The sequence below is a fragment of the Lonchura striata genome, chromosome 12 (assembly GCF_046129695.1).
Source record: "Lonchura striata isolate bLonStr1 chromosome 12, bLonStr1.mat, whole genome shotgun sequence".
Lineage (NCBI taxonomy): Eukaryota > Metazoa > Chordata > Aves > Passeriformes > Estrildidae > Lonchura > Lonchura striata.
In genome coordinates, this window is record NC_134614.1 from 4,120,688 (window position 1) to 4,133,559 (window position 12,872).

The window sequence follows — 12,872 nt, forward strand, 5'->3', positions numbered from 1 at the left end:
AGCTCCACACTGCTACCTGGGAGCAGTGCCCTCCCCAGGAACCTCCACGTGCCCACCTCGCACAGCTGCTCTGCACCTCTCATGCCTGCGCCGAAGGAAGGCAACAGAAACCATCTCATTGGCACAAAGATGAACAAAGCAACCCCCAACAAACCAGACAGCTGCCAAAGGAAAACCTGCCAGGCATTCTGGTACCATCTGGAGGGAGTTACTTCAGCTATCAACAGAATTTGGCTAGATCCAAAAGTCCCTTTCAATTTATTTTCAGAAAAACTTTATTCACCCATTTGAAATAGCCTGACTGAAGCTATGCAGTGGGAGGCAAACTCTGATGGAGAGGCAGGAACAGTTGAGCTGTGTGTATGCTGTCGACCACGTGTCTTGTGGAATCTATAGACCAGAAGAAAGGTCTCAGTTTCAGCAAAATTTAAATCTTGGGAGAAAAAAGTTTCTATGTTTTTATAGAAGAACATCAGAGTAAAGTAAGACAATTATTGCAGTACCATGAAGGAATGTTCTCTAGTGAAATACTTCATTATATTTGCAAGATAAGGTGACAATAGAACTGTGAAAGACATAGGAAACAAAACCACATTTCCTTTCCTTTACTGGGAAAATTCCAGCAGAATTATGAAGTACTGCAAATGCAGACTTAGTACTAAGAATTTTTGCCACACTCTGCTGGTGTGGTCAGGAATAGCACGAAGTAAACCAAACCAATCCCACAGAACAGACAAGTCGAGTTATGCAGGGCTTAACTCAGTGTAGCTGCCCTTAGACTCACACTGGAGAATGCAATTTAATCCTGTGAGATTGATTCTCTCCATGGAGTCACTGAATCAGTAAGGCTCTAAAAGACCTCTGAGATTATCAAGTCCACCACTGAACCATGTCTTCAGGTCCCATACCCCATAATTTTTGAGCCCTTCCAGGGCTCGTAACTCCACCACTGCCCTGGGCAGCCTGTGCCATGGCTTGACAACTCTTCCTGTGAAAAAATTTGTCTAATATCCAAGCTAAACATGAGGATGTTTCCTCTCATCCTATCCCTTGTTACCTGGGAGGAGAGCCTGGCACCAAGTGTCCTGCTGCCTATTTGCTTATAGTTTACTTAATACAGATCCAACACTGAGCACCACTTTATGCTAAAAGGGAGAGGTAGGAGTTGTGCATCCAACACCTGAGTGCAGGGTCTGGGTATCACTGGCCTGAGATAAGAGTCTGGGCTGAGAAAGCACAACTTTCTTTTCCCTACTTAGACTGGAGATACTGGATACTGGCATACAAACCATTTGCTTCATGAAGCAAAAGGAATAACTGACAGCTTGGGAGCAAAGACACACCTAGTAAATATGGAAATCATCCCTTCTGTAAATAAGCTGGGGCCTTTGCCTCCCTGGAACTTTGTATTAGGAGCACAAGGTGTGTGGCCACTGAGGAATACTGATGTCCAAGGCTGGCAGAGTGCTGCAAATTAAACTTGTCATGCCCTTCTTTGTAGTCACTTCACACTCCCATTCATATTTCCCATCCTTGCCAGCAAAGGGCAGCCTCTAATGATTGCTGTGGATCTTTGCATGTAGGATGCTCCTGGAATTCCAAACCATTCCAGGCACAGGTGCGTGGTGCATGCATGAGGGAGAGAGGAAGGGAAGACAAGAGGTACAAGTCAGTGGGGTTTTTATGTTTGTTGGTTTCTTGGTGCTTTTTTAAAACTGCATATCAACTCCTGTAACTAACGTCCCATGAAGTTCCTGCAAGTTACATTTTGGATGCCACTGTGCCTGAAGTATCCACAGTCAGCCCTAGATCAGTGGTGTCAGGCCTCAGTGTGCCTGCCTGAATTACACACCCTGCAGCTGGGTACTTCTTTGGCATACCTGGATGGTGTACTGGTAGACTCCTGCTTTTGCCTGCCAAGGAAACATCAGAATGCTGGGTACAAGCAATATTGGAACATGGATCTCCACATCCTGCTGGTTTCTCACTGGAACTGGTAAGGTGTGAACACCTCCATCCTGCAAAGTGCAAAACCACGGTGTTATAAATGGCATCACACAGCTTCCCAGAGTTAATGTTTAGTCCTTAGGTATAGACATGTTCTTGAAAACACCTCAGAGAGGAAGGAAAACTATTTAGGACCACTTACGAGCAGAGCTCCCAGTGAGCAAATAGCTCCTGGCAGCAAGGTGTGCCACTGTACTAAAGGAGTGCTATTGTTATGAAGATCCAGGTGCCCACATTAATGTAAAAGGCAAGAAAAAAGATACTCTTTCATTGCTCCTATTTTGAGACCTCACTTGGAGAACCAATCTGGAGGCTCAACACCTATATTTACTCTTTGCTCATCCCACTGTGTACAAAATTCAGCCTGAAAGAGCCCTTGCTCAGCCCTCCCTCCCAAACATTGGCCTTAAGGGCTCTGCTGTCACTGCAGTGCTACAACCCTCTGGCACAACACACTGTTACTGCATTTCTGAGGGAAAAACAACTCTCAAGGGATGCTCTTCCACTGAAGAGAACATCTCTGACACAGAAAATGACTGAGGTGTATCACATTGAAGGAGCTGCTAAATCCTGCCCAAGGAATCACTAAATTGATTTTACAGCAAATGGGTTGAAGTGTTGAATTTTCAAGCAAAAGCAATTCACTTCCACACCACGTGCCCTAGTTAGCCATACATTCAGCAGCCTGCCCAACCAGCAGAAAGTAAATGAATAGTAATTTGGAGAAATGTGCAGGCTGATACATTTGGCAAATTGTCATTCCAGAGTTTAAGGGCACTTCCCAACTGACAGCAAACTTCCCCAATGTAACTGACTGCAGAACAAGGTCAGGGTATGAGTGATGATCCTACCACAATAAAGTGTAAAATTCCCTCAGCCTGTGAGAGGCCCCTTGCCCAGCACAAGGATCTGCCACAAGAAAAGAAATCAGTGCTGTGCACCACTGCCCTAACAGGAGTTTGCCACAGGCTCGGGAGCAAAATCCCACAGTCTTTAATGTAAGCAAATCCTCTTTTGACTCAATTGGCAGTTTTCATGAAGAAAGGATTTTAGAATTTGGTTCTTAATCTGTTCAAAGACAGCTCAGACCCATGTCATTCTTAGGTTTCCTTTTGCCAGGAAGTCACTACTGCACAGCTCAATTATTTTTAGGCCTACCAGTGAAGCAGAGGAGTTTTCACACAGACACACCCGGTCAACAACTGATGTCAGTGCAGCATCAATCGTGGTCTGACCTGCCTTTACAGCCCTCACACAATGACAGGACCCATTCAGAGAGGACTGCAGCACCTCAAAGTGTTCTCCGGACAGCTCTGTAGAAATTCGGATCTTCTAAAACCAAAACATGAAATAGAAATTGCCACAGGTGACTGACATCAGTGGGGGACAGAAAGCCCTAAACATACAACAAGAAGTCAGTAAGCAAATGTTTAATCACACAGTTCAAAGACATGCTGCTGAAACTGATTAGAACTCTCCCTGTGGAAGTTTCAGTCTTTCAGTAAGATTTTACCTTTAGAGACATTAACTCCGCAGAAAGTTTCTTTTTAAATGTCATGCTAAATGTAATTTAACATGAAAGTACCTATATTTATACCACTAAGTAATTCATATTTTACAGTATTTTTCTAATTTTTTCCTTCTTCAACATAAAAGAACAAATGAATATACTGTCCCAAAGGCACACTACTAAGCTCTAGCTCAAACTCAGATCTGTATCCCAAAAAGCCATTATGAGGAAATAAAATTATATTCCCCTAGATCAAATACTCTCAAAAGCAGTAATTCAATAAATTTATTCTTGTTGCAACTGAATTATATAAATTTCGTTCCCTCTGCAGTTTAAGAACTATGTGTATTTGGTACCTGGTATATAGAATTAAGGAAGAAGCCCTTCCCTGTGAGGGTGGGCAGGCCCTGGCACAGGTGCCCAGAGCAGCTGTGGCTGCCCCTGGATCCCTGGCAGTGCCCACGGCCAGGCTGGACACTGGGGCTGGGAGCAGCCTGGGACAGTGGAAGGTGTCCCTGCCCATGGCAGGGGTGGCACTGGGTGATTTAAGGTTGCTCCAAGCCCCATCCAACCTAAAAGACATTGCCCAACTTCCATTTTTTTTCTACAGCACTTCAGACTCCAATAACTTCACATGAATCACCTAGAGTGCTTTATTTTTATAAAGTAACAACAACAAAACAAAGGAAAAAATGAAGAGGCAAGAAACAACAAGCTTTGCACTGTCCTGTCTCAATGTAAGTAAGAAATCACTCAAATAATTCCAAAGCAAGTCAGGATTTAGGAGACAGTCACAGAAAAAAAGTATCTAAACATTTCAACTTACATCAGATAAATACACCTTATTGCTTGATTTATCATACACGTCAACTGTAATTTCATAAAGTCTGTCTGTTTCCAGGACCCATCTGTCACCTGGATGAACTGTAAATCCTGCAAAACAGGAAATATTGAACAGCACAAACCTGCAGCCTCTTAATCCAATGGAGAAAAGCATTTTGCTTCTGGTGCCCACACTCTGCAGATGAACATTCATTATTTTAAACTGCTGACTACAGAGATAAAAGAAAGTATGTAAAACCTATTTCACATTGAGCTACTTTTATGAATAAAATTCCTTTTCTGTGAAAGCTAACGCTGAACGGAAGCATGGAGATACAGCATGAAAATCACAGAGACAAGGCCAGAACTTGCATGATTCAGCCAGAAGACTGCAGCAATACCAACCCAAATATGCAGGAGCTACCACACAGACAGTGCTGCTGGGCAGCCGGGACACCCCCTGCATGCGGATACCTGCGGCTCAGCCAAGGAACACATGGCTCAGCACGAGCCAAGATCAGCATTCTCCTGGGACTCCTCAAGCCTCTTTGGCTATTCTAAAGCTAAGTGTGCACTGCAAATAAACGTTCTCCCCACTTCACTGCAGGACATCGAGCACTTTGGAGAGATCTCACTAGAGAATATAATGACTGTAATGTAAACATTAAATAAAGCCCCATACATTTCTACAGTGACTGAGGGGAACAGACGTGATTTAAGTGATCTTTTCCCAACTCTCCAGGGTTGTAAGATAAGCTTGTATTCTATTTGCCATCTGTCGAAAGGTTGGGCAGGTTTTGTTATCTCTCCCAAAGACAATGGTTTGCCTCGTAGAGGCAATGGTTTGTTTATACACTATTGACTGACTCACTGCTGGGCTGGTAAATGTAACACCATCCCATTGTGAGGGGTCCCACCCAGAGGGGGAAGCCAAGCACTCTATTATTGTTTAAAGGAGTAGCTTTTTGGGGAGAGAAGCAGCTCTCTCTCTCTCTTCGCGGGATCTCGCAGCGGAGCAGCCGGAGCACAGGGAGGCGGCGGCGGCGGAGCTCAGAGGCAACCCCGGCGCAGAGGAAGACCGGCCCCACTGCCACCAGATCTTCAGAGGAAAACTATACCCTTCAAAAGATCACCACTGCAGCTGCAATACATCAGCCACTGCAAGAGGAGCAGCTATCATTGCCACCGGACTACTACCAGCACCCCAACTCCTCAGGTTGTGGACATTATCACTAGTTTTTGTTTGTACCAATTGCATTTGCCTTTTTAAATTGTTATCTAGTTTTCTCCTAGTAAAGAATTGTTACTCCCATTCCCATATCTTTGCCTGAGAGCCTTTTAATTTAAAGATCCTGGTAATTCAGAGGGAGGGGGGGGGCGGGTTTGCCTTCTCCATTGCACAGGAGGCTTTGCCCTCTTTCACAGACTCCTGTCTTGTCGAACCAAGACACCAACTCAATTTGTTAAAGCATTCCAAGGCATCAGACAGCTGTGCTGAGACTGAATTCACAGCAGTGCTGCTTTCCACAGCTCCTGATTTCCAGACTCTCAATACAAATGAGGATAACTTGATCCTTCTGTGTTGCCAAGGGTGGAAAGCTTGTCTCCTGCCACAGAGTGGTGGCTGGAGAAGCATTCCCAAGGAAGGATACTCTTGTGCACCAGGATGAGCTTGGTTTGGCCCTGCTGCAACACAGTCACCGTGGATGTTGCCTGGTCCAGCTTGGCAACTGCCCAGGAGGGATCTCCCTTGGGATGGAGGATGTTGTTCTGGAGCTGCAGCTCGTACTGCTCTGATGGCATTGCTATTTCTGGACGTGAAACAAAACCTAGGAAACAATAAAAGCAGGTGTGGCAGTGGCTATCTGCTGCTAATTATTGCTGATTCTTTTTTACTGATGCCTAGTGCACAGATTAAATCAATATTTCTAGTGGCTTGTAAAAATAGCACTTCTGCCCTCACATCACACACACAAAACCAGTTTCTTGGAAAATTTAATGTCTGTGAAACTGCAGTTCTCAACTAATGTCATCTCAGTATTTCGACCTAACATTCAACTGATTTCCAGCTTCAAAAGAAAAAAAAAAAAATAGCTGAAAGGGAAAAATGGAGAGAAAACTCAAGGCACTGCATTTTGAAATGGGCATAAAGCCAGATAACCCACATTTATAAAGGCTTCACTTTGTGGAGCAAATCCATTTGCCAATAAAACATTTTCTGTTAGAGAAGTTACTAATCTAAATTTGATTTAAGCAAGAAAGTCAGTCAATTCCTTAGTGACTGTCAGCAACTAAAATGACAGTGTTAGCTCTCATTTTAAGTTACCCCTGACTCCACATCCTTGACAAATCTGCAAGAGTATATTCTTAAGAGTCACAATTTTTTTGATGGAAAGAACTAAACAGCTCTATCACTGTGTGCCTTAGGAAAACAGTATTAAACATTAACATAGTAGCTTAAACACAATTAAAAATTTCTCAGCTGTTAAAAATTCACACAACGCATTAAAAAATAAAAATAAATAAGAATAGAACAAACCTGTGATCTTCCCTTGCCTCGGTTTCTGAACTCTGTACTGAATTGATGCTCCAACCAGAAGATAAATGTCGTATGTTGGATTTAAAAATATGTTTTCCAAAATAAGCAATCTGACTTCTGCAGGCTGTATATTCTGTTGATAGAGGGGGGAAGAAAAGTAACCACATTAAAAGGAGCTCATTTGTTTGAAACAGACCATGAAGCAGGAACTTAGAATCTGGAAGTGAAAAACATTATTTGCTGCCATTTTATTTTTATTATTTGGCTCTTTAGTTTCATCTTGACTTTTGTCACAACAAAATGCAAGGGACAGTGAATGGTACAGTGATCTGCTCTGTGCACACAGTGCAAGAATGAAGAAAAAATTCATGTTGATATGAAGATCATTTTGGAGACTACAGAAAAACAGATGCTCATTCACACATTCAGAAATCCATCCTCCCCTCTGACATTCAGAAATCTTACCTTATAGATGCTTTCCTGAAGTCTTGCCTTTAATTTACAACTCCCTGTTTTCATTCCAGACACCAGAATGGTATCTCCTTGCTTGGCGACTTTTTCCATTTCCAATGTACAGGAAGGTGAGATGTAGGTGGATTCTAAGAACTTGAAAATACTGAAAGGTGAATCACAAAGTGAACAGAAAATTGTTAACCAACCTTTGTAAACCCACAGAGAAACATCACCAGCATCTACTCCCAGCCACTTCCATTTTTAAGCCGATTTAAGATACTTGCCTGGGACCAGATATCCCAGTTTTACTCATTCTTTGAGGTATCTGCAGCTAATTTCTGTGACAGGTAAGTTTGTATGAAGCTTGCTGATGAGCTATCACAAGACTGCACATGTTGTCTACAATTATCCCTCCAGTTTGTTCAGTAGGTGAGACTGCAAAAACTCTCTGTATTGTAGAAGAACTGATGTGCAAGACCCAAAGCTTATGTTGATAAAAGCAATAGCTCAACAAAGCCAGAACGCAACTCTGACCTCCCTCAAGAAGCCAGGACGTATTTAACAAATGACTATGAAAATAGTCTGCAAGCTGAAAACCTGTAGTAACTGTTAGAAATTTCAGTGAAAAGAGCAAAAGAGGGGGAAAGAATTTTCCATGAATGGGCAAATGACAGGAAATTTTGGAAAGAGAAGCATGTTTCACAGGGTGTCACCTTCTGCATGCACATGATCTGCTTGGCTTCATGTGCATGTTCAGAGAAAAACCAGTGGAGCCATCTGGAGAACAGTTATGGATATTAACATATTCCTGACAATTTATGATTTATTTTGCAAAGCTGCACCACCTGTAGAACATTTCTATGGTATCATAGTTATGCTAACAGTAGAGTATATATCAATATTAGTTTGGTTAAAACCACATCAGCAAATAGTTATACTGACAAAAAAAGCTCCTTATGTACCAGGACTTGGGATATCCTGTCCCACTAAGCCATTCATTCTGGCTCTCACTTGTACCTGCAGCTTCAGGTGTATTATGGGCTTAGCAGGCTTTCCCCAGCCAACGCTGCTTCTCTAAGGCTGCAAAAATTAGTTTGTGTTTGCCCAGGAGCAAAGTCTTGCTGGCTCCCCCCATCCCACCTGCAGCGTATTTGGAGTGTCAGTTTGAGGATGGAAGCTGGCTGTTAACCATTCTGCTCTGTAGGAGAACTGGTTTCCCCACAAGAAATCCTCCTATTTCAACACCAGAACTAAGTGTCCACTGACACCTGAAACTCTTAAGGCTCAGAGAGCTCCTTTCTGAAATGGAAAGTGACTTTTTTTCCTTCAAAAGCGAAAAATAAAACTCTGCTGAAACCCTGAGATAACAATTTTAATGGTAAATCTTCCTTCTGCATGAGATGTTTCAGAAAGATCAACGACTGCATCTGTTTATTTCTAATTATTGCATCAGAGCTACCAGAGCTGCTCACTAACACTATCAGTTAAATTAAACAGAGAACAAAGTGCCCAGGCTGCTGAGTAGGTTAAAAAAACCCAAACTGAATCAACTGACCCTTAACATTATAATTTTAGGCACCAGTTCAGTAAACTGCCCAGATGTGGGGAAGTATTTTTTATGCATCAGACTGAACCAACTTTTGAGACCAAAGGAAATTACTTTACCGTAGAGCGTTGTGGGAATCTGAGAAGCAATCAGCCTCTGGGTCCTTCACCACTGTCCAGTCAAACACCAACCCTGCCAAAGTGCTGAAAGTGTTTCCTACAAATCAAACAACCAGATTAAAATAAAAATAGAGAACAAGCATAGAGTCTTCCTGGAACATAAACCAGGACCTATTTCCCCGGGAAATTTCTCTATTTTATCCCTACAAGAAGAACCATGAAGTACCCTTGAATTTGCACAACACCAAGCCACAAATCCAGCACTGCACATAGGACTAAAATAAATTTACTTTTTGTTATTAACATATCACCATATTACCATAATTCACCTGACATTCACGGTTTACAAACACAGGTGGGATGGGCACAGTAACCAAAACAGTTAATTCCACCTTTTACAGCAGCTTGACACATTATTTCCCTTCAGTAGCTGTTCTAAAACTCCCTTGCTTGGAGTGTTGTGTGTGCACAAAACTTGATTGTTGTAAGCGTGGAATTCATATCAGATCATGGCTCTTTTTCTGATGCTACAAAAAGCAGAAGTTTTCTGCTCCTATTAAATAACAAAGTATTCACAAATGCACTGACTCTTGTAAGCCTAAATGATGTGTCCCAGAAGTGTTTGTGTAGTAGTTAAACAGATTGAGCAATAGGTGGCTGGTCTCAAACATCACCTCTGAACCTCCTGTCAGATACCTGACTGTTCACAAAAACATTCTTTTGCAAAATTCTTTAGACTACTCCAGTTCAAAAGAAAAAAAATAACAGAAAACTTCACCAGGTATGATCCAGAGAAACTCCTTAAAATTCTCCACTTGCAGGGAGCCCATTCCTGTCAGGAGTAACACAACCATCCCACCTTAGGAATGGGTTTTGTGAGAAACAACTGCTCACTTTAAAAATTTTAAAACGTTTATTAAACATTTACAAAAACATAAGAGAAGGTCTACTAAGGAAGAACAGGCCTGGGAAGGCCCCCTACCCCATGGCTGCCTGCCAGGTGGCTGCCTCATCTTCAAGATTGATGCTTCACCTTTTACATTCCTGGAGGGTGCATCAGCCACCCCTGGCCCCTCCCAAAGTCTGCCAGTCAACCATTTTGCCGTTTATTGGTGGAATTTATTTCTTGCAGCTGCATTTGAAGATCAGGTGTTGTCACGCCACATCCCCCCAACAACAAGCTTTTCCATTCCTAACTCTCCCATGCAAGGGGTATATGTCGACACCTATGGTGGTGGACCCCCACCGCAGGGAATGACGTGCATTGACTCCGCGTTTGCAGAAGGCTGAACAAAAGATTTATTAAGCTGTCCTATATTACTCTATACTCAAATGTGTACTACTGCTATACTGAAGAAAAACCCGTGACCCTTAGAGACAGCCCAACACAGAGTGGCTCCAGTTGGTCAAATGAAATCAAAACACCATCACCAGAGTCCAATGAAGAAATCCCTCTTTGGTAAACAATCTCCATAGCACATTCCACATGTGCCAAACAACAGATGCAGCAAATGAAGATAATTGTTTTTCTTCTTTCTCTGAGCTTTCTCACAGCCTTCGCAGGATTTTCCTGGGAAAGCCTTTGTCACTCACTGTTCAAAGAATATGTGAATACCACACACGCCTTCTTTCTACCTGTCCTAGACAGCCCAGGCTGTCTGGTGGGAACAATAGGGAGTGGGGGGGAAGGGGACTGTGGGGAGAACAGAGAACATCTAAACAACAAATCACAATAACATAACTCTACATCAATAAAGCTTCTCTTAATATACACACTATATTCATCCCTTAATTGCGAGAACCAATCATCTCATTATCTATCTATTACAGTTTGGATGGAGACCAGAACTAACACCTTGCAAAAGGAAAAGAGGGTACAAAGGTCCCTGCATTGCCCTGGCCTAGTACCTCAGCCCGTGGGGAAAGGAAGAGGGCAGCATGTGGCCAGGAGTTTAAAAGGAGGCTGTGTCCTCCAAAACTTTGAGAGAGAAAACCCCACCAGCAGATGTCCCCATGGACTCTCTCCCTGTATTCAAATAAAGATGCAGGGCTCCTCTGGCTCCTTTATGGACACTGGCTTTTCACAGTGTGGTTTGTATGCACGCCTGTTTCCTTGTATCAGAGCATCACCAGCCTGCAGTGGAGATACTCTGACTCGCTGCCACTCTGGTGTGCAGGAGAAATGGAACTAATTTCCATTAAGGCCTTCCCAGAGGGAAGGAAAAACACACCCAGAGGAGACAAGCAACCCCTGCAGGCATCCAAACTTCTGCACCAGATGCCGAGTGAGTCGCAGAGGGAACGTAGTGGGTGCATTTCCCTCAGCCTTCTCCTGAGACTCAGCAGCCGGGGCCTTGCTCTGCACATGTGTGTTGGATAATATACCAAGTTCAATTTTGTAAAATTTCTCTAGTCAGGCTTGGTTTGCCTTTGCTTTGGGGAAAGGAATTCTAATGGGTTTTTTAAGGGATGTTACACCACTCAAGGGAAATGAGTTGGACAACCAGGGCAGAACCAAGAATACATGGGGAAAGGAACAATCCATTAAGGATAAAATATGCTAATACAACACAAAAAAAAAAAAAAGTGGGAGGTTTAGAGAACCGAGCATTGAAACAGAATTGCAATTGAAAGCACAATAAAACACAGCGCAACACCCAGAGCACAAGGGAAGAGCTACAGATGCCTCCACTCTGGGCTTCTGTAATGCCCTGGACACATCAGCCCTGCCCAGCATCCTTGTCCCTCGTTTGGTGAGCTGTGGATCTGATGCAGGCACAGTTCGGAGAAGGAGGAATTGGCTGGGTGCTCACATCCAGGGGGGTTGTGGTCAATGGCTCGGAGGCCCAGTGGATGTCAGTGAGCAGTGGTGTCCCTCAGGGAGACAGCAAAACCATCCCTGGACACTGGGAACTCAATGTCCTGATGGTGCTGCTGGACAAGAGACCCCAAGGTGCCTCCCAAACAGAACTGTTCTGATCCCCAAGTCTTTCAGGCTTGCTCAGTGAATGAGCAGCTGGTTGAAGTGCAAAGATACTGAGAAACCACAAAATCCCTTCCCTGGGAAGAAACATCTCCCCAACCAAACCTCACCTGTCTTTATCCAGCTCCAAGGGGAACAGACATGTATCTATATATCTATATATCTATATATCTATATATCTATATATCTATATATCTATATATCTATATATCTATATATCTATTCTATGTCTATATCTAATCAAGTAACTTCAGCTTTAAATAAAATCTCTTCACTTATCCTTTTCCTGTGAAGTTGTGTTTAGAAAGAAGTTTTATTTTATACAGATACATTTACTAAAGACATTAAATAACAGATGCTTTTAAGGTGTCCAATACTGGAACTTCAGCAAATTCCTCCCTGATTTCCTTTCATGAGTGCCTGCTGTCAGGGAGGGATCAGAAGGTCCTGTCCAGAGGGTGGGAGCAGATGTATGCCCTCTTCTCCAGGATCTGCTTTGCAGCTTTTTTAATGGAGTCATCCAGGTTTTCATCAGCATCTATGGAGAGAGAGATAAAAGTCAACTAAGGCACCGTAAAGAGCTGTTGTAAATTTCTTTCAAGAAGTGTTTTTGAATACAAATGTAAGTGGGATGAAGAGAGCTTGACAGAGGAATGGTTGTACAACAGGGGACATGATACTGTAAAATTAATCCAAATAGGGAGGGCTACGTGACTGCTGCAAAGTTCGCATGGCCCTGAAGAGTAGATGGTGTGCAGAAAGCAGGATATTGAAACTGCTTGGTATGTAGAAATAGATAGAGAACAAAGAAGTGCTAAGCTGTTCTAACTGCAAGGCCAGCTGGACAGGCAAGTATCATTCACAAAGATACTTTTAAGATAATAGTACAAGTC